The sequence below is a fragment of the Rhinopithecus bieti genome, unplaced genomic scaffold (assembly GCF_001698545.2).
Source record: "Rhinopithecus bieti isolate Rb0 unplaced genomic scaffold, ASM169854v2 scaffold_2247, whole genome shotgun sequence".
In the NCBI taxonomy this organism is placed as follows: domain Eukaryota; kingdom Metazoa; phylum Chordata; class Mammalia; order Primates; family Cercopithecidae; genus Rhinopithecus; species Rhinopithecus bieti.
Genome location: NW_016803732.1, coordinates 1681447 through 1686541, shown reverse-complemented (window position 1 = coordinate 1686541; position 5095 = coordinate 1681447).

Sequence of the window (5095 nt, the reverse complement as noted above, 5' to 3'; positions counted from 1 at the left end):
CAGGAGGAAAGTAAACCCATCTCTGGTTATTGTCAGAGACACGTGAAACCACAGCCAGTGATGTGCACTCCACACGGGCAGCCTGGGCTTCCTAATTTGCTACTTTCTTCCCATCAGTAAGAGGTTAAACTCGGAGAGATGAAGGCAGATGGGAAACAGGTGAAGTTATTAGCTGCCTACAGTGAGAAGCTACACCTGCTCTGCAATCAAAAACGAAAAAATGCCCAGAAAGCTCACTAATGCCGTAACCAAAGGAAACACTTCGTAACAGGCCCCTCCAGCCAGGACAGGAAAACCAATGGATGCTTGGACTAGCACAGGGGAGAGGTGCTCTTCCTTCTGGATCCAGAGGACAACATGAATGAGATCTGAATCCTGCTGAGTTTCTTAGCTGCCCTCTCCATGGGGACGTGAAGACCAGCTGATGTTGATGGTTTGGGGAAAAGCTGTTTGTGTTGAAGCAAATGTTGTGGGATTGGGGAGATTACATTTGGAACAGTGAAAATAAATGTTATAATATTATGGTTTCAACATATTATGTTTTAATGTGTTTCTATTTTTAAATGTTTGAAACATAAACGTATTTTAAAGTGTTATAATTTTCATTTTATTTATGGTAATATTTACTGGATAGAAATTATTGATTTTTATATATTTCCTCACTGTACATTTTTAGTAGACTATTTTTGTAGAGTAGCCTTAAAGTCACAGCAAAATTGAGTTGAAGATACAGAGAGTTCCCATATACCTCCTGCGCCCCACCCCACCAAACCTCCCCTTACTATCAACATCCCACAAGAAAATGGTACATTTGTTACAACCAATGAGCCTCCATGGACACATCATTATCCCCTAGAGTCCATAGCTGATGTGAGTTCATCCTTGGTATTGAACATTCTATGGGGCTGGACAAATGTACAATGACATGTACTCACCATTGTAGTGCCATACAGAGTAGTTTCACTATCCTAACAATCCTGGACTCTACCTATTCGTTCCTTCCTCCTCCCATTTAAAAAAAAATTTTTTTAATAGTTGTGACTTTTCCAGAGTATCATATAGTTGGAAATCACACATTATGCAGCTTTTTCAGATTGACTTCTTTCACTTAGTAATATGCATTTAAAATTCCTCCATGTTTTTTCATGGCTTGATAGTTTAGTTCGTTTCTTTTTAGTCCTGAATAATATCCCATTGTCTGGAGGGACCACAATTTATCTGTCCATTCACTTACTGAAGGACACCTTGGTTGCTTCCAAGTTTTAGCAGTTATGAATAGAGCTGCCACAGACATTTGTGTGCAAGTTTTTGTGTGGACATAAATGTATTGCTTTTAATTCATTGGGTAAATACTAAGAACTACAATAGCTGGATTGTATGATAAGAATATGTTTAGTCTTGTAAGAAACTGTCCAATTGTCTCCCTACCTGGCTGTACCATTTTGCATTCCCACCAGCAATGAATGAGAGTTCCTGTTGCTCCACATCCTTGTCAGCATTTAGTGTTGTCAGTGTTCTGGACTTTAGCCATTCTAATAAATATGTAGTGGCATCTCACCATTGTTTTCATTTGCATTTCCTTGATGACATATGACATATGATGTAGAGTATCTTTTCATATGCCTCCGGAGTGGCTGGGACTGCAGGTGTGCACCATCACAGCTGGCTAATTTTTGTATCTTTTTGTAGAGATGGGGTTTTGCCATGTTTCCCAGGCTGGTCTTGAAATCCTGAACTCAAGCGCTCTGCCCACCTTGGCCTCCCAAAGTCCCGGGATTACAGGCGTGAACCAACTCACCTGGCCATAAATATTTGTTGACCAAATAAATGAATGAATGTGATTATCTATTTGTCAATTAATTCAGTCTGTTTTGTATGGATTTTTTAAAGATTATATTTGTTTTCTTTATGAGATTGCACAATTTAAAGGCAGAGATCATGCCTCATGTGAACTATGTCCATTCATATATTCATACATTGAACAAGTATTTATTGAGTGGCTACCATATGCTTGCTGGGGACTGTGCAAGTCATAAAGGATACAAACAGATTTGATCCCTATTCCTGTGAAATTTTCAGCTCAGTCAGGAATGCAGACAACTAAATACGGAATAAAATTAAATAGAGTGCTTATTTTACTAGGAGATGCCTATGTGAATTCTCTAAGATTAACATAGTGCCTGACACATAATTGTTTTTCAGTCAAATAGTTCTTCAATATGAGCTCTATTGATATTGATGTCATATTACTACTGAGAGATTATAAAGAAATTAATTTCATGCTTGTTTTCACAATTGTTTCCAGTTCAACTTCAAAATTAAAATGGAAGTAAAAAATGTTATTCTAGTGACACACTTAAACCAAGCTAATATAAATCTTACATCAGCTTAAGTAGTAATAAGATTCAAGCATCTGTTGTCTCCAGAAGACATTGTTATGTGTTAACCGCCCAAGAACAAGCACTTGTTCTCAGCTCAGCAAATGACTGTGCCCACAGTGAAGTATTGCGTCTCTCCTTGAACTCCAACCCAGTTCATCTCTCCAAGCTCAACTGCGTTCTCCTCTTCTCTGCCTAGAATCTCCCTTGTTGTGGATTTCAGACCTTGAGTGTGCAGCTCCCCATCTGGACTCTCGTGAAGGTCATGGTAAACAACACACACAGCATCCCTTTGTCATGGGCTCAGCTGACGCGTCTCCCTCCCTCACCGCTGCCCCGCCAGCCTCTAGCAGCACATCTGCGGTGGACAATGAGTCTCATTTCACATTTTGGCTCTGCGGTAGGCATCATCGTGTGGACGGAATACACACCATAGGATAATAAACAAGGGACTGTCCAAGAACAAATATCAAAATAAAGACAAAAGGAAAGAGGAGCTGTTTGTCTCTCTGTTCCTCTAGTTTCCCAGCATTTCTTCACAGGCTTCATGAAAACCTCCAGTTCTGTCTACTGTAATGTTTTCCACCTTCAAAGGCTTCTCTGAAGAGAGACTGTAGTGTTTGTCTTGGGATAAAATTTGGTTTCTCCGGCGTGTCTGTCCTGTTGAGCTTTATCCAATGTCCAGGACAAGAGACAGCAGCGTATAGGAAGGACGTTGCTGCTGGGGTCACCAGCAGGAGGAGCCTAGAGTGGCAGGGGAGGCTGGAGTGGAGTCCGAGCAGAGCCATGGCCCCTGCTGCCTGCTGTTGGAGGAGTCAAGTGTTGTGGGGTGACGCTTGGGAGTCAAGTGTGACGGGATGGTGATGGGGAGTCCAGCAAGAGAGAGAAGTGAGAAGAGTCAAAGGGTGCTCCCAGGGGGGTCCTCCCAAAGCACTGCCTCTCATGTGGGCAACTGTCTTCTCCTCCCCACCCACAGGGCTTCTGGAAGGCCTCCTGCAGAGCCTACCTTTCCCTGAGCTGGTCCTTATTCACCTTATTCACCTGAGTCTTAGGGACTCAGAGCTCAAGGTATGCATCTTGAGTGTGTCACTGAACCACGGAACTCATTCTGCCTCCGTGTTCGTGGGGTGCACACAGAAAGGTCCACAAAAGCCATGTGTTTGCTCAGGCAGAGGTCACACACACAGGGCTTGTGTGCTGTATTTTCTTTCTTTCTTTTTTTAGAGACAGAGTCTCACTCCAGTGACCCTCCTGCCTCAGCCTCCCAAAGCACTGATAGTACAGGTGTGAGCCACCATGCCTGGCCCCGTGTACTGTATTTTCTTTTCCACATACACAGTAATACTATTTACTTTTTAACTAGTAGAATAACCAACTCCTCCCGGTTTGCCAAGGGCTTTCCTGATTTTGAAGCTGAAAGTCTCGTATCTTGGGAAGTCCCTCCGTTTCAGCAGATTGAGATGGTTGGTCACATCTTGTCAAGGAAATTTGTAAATTACAAACTTACTCGCAGGAAAATTGGTAAAATGTCCGTATGTCCTCTTTAGGTAGGGTCTGTGTTTTGCTGATTTTTGCATCCCCTGGCTGGAGCAGCCAGCCTTGGGCATGACAAACAGGTGTTCACCATTCACTTGAGAAGTTATTCCTCTCCGCTAGTGGAGGTGGAGTGTGCCAACTGTCCATGCACTCTCGGAGGTCACTCTGAAATGAAAACCTTGCATTTAGTACTCAGCTGAGCTAGAGGTAAAGTGAGAGGCTGTAGGACAGAGATTTCTCCTGCATAAAATAATCTGAGGACCGGATGCAGTGGCCCTCACCTGTAATCCCAGCATTTTGGGAGGCCAAGGCCGGAGGATCACCTGAGGTCAGGAGTTCAAGACCAGCCTGGCCAACATGGTGAAACCCCATCTCTACTAAAATCATAAAAAATAGCCAGGCATGGTGGCGAATGCCTGTAACCCAGCTACTCGGGAGGCTGAGGCATGAGAATTGCTCAAACCTGGGAGGCAGAGGTTGCAGCGAGCAGAGATTGAGCGACAATCTCCAGCCTGGGCAACAGAGTGAGACTCCGTCTCAAAAAAGAAGTAGCCTAATAGTTAGATTAATATTTAAAAGATTTGGTAAATAAATCACTAAACTCCAAAGGGGGTAAGAGTGACTTCATTTCAGTTATTTGAAAAGGAGGTAGAAATATTTAATAAAAAACACTCTTGATGGGAAGAAAGATGGAAGGATTCAACAGAATTACCCTTTAGCTTCTGGATTTTATAGGCTTTTCCAACAATATGAAGATGTATGTGTCTCAGGGAAATAACATGATATAGTTTGAAGGCTAATCAGTGAATTTTCCTCATTTGTAGAATGTGAGGCTAAAGGAGGGAGACAAGACTCGCTCTGCACTTCCCCAACCTCAGCCTCTTTAGGCGACATCTGTGTGGTAGCATTTATTATTCATGAGTGTTCTTTAAAACAAGAAAAATTTGAGGATCAGACAGGATCTTTCAGGAGTTGAGACTATTGGACATGACTTGTTTATGGCAGTCAGTAAAGGATGGTGAAATAGGAGTGTGATTGATTTTAAAGGCACTACAATTTTGCTTCGTTTTAAACATTGCATTTGGCTAAGGAAAATCAGTTCCTTTCCCAAGCTTTTAAAAAAGGATACAAAGATGTTGCCTGGCTTACATATCACCAAAAAAAAAAAAAAAAAAAAAAAA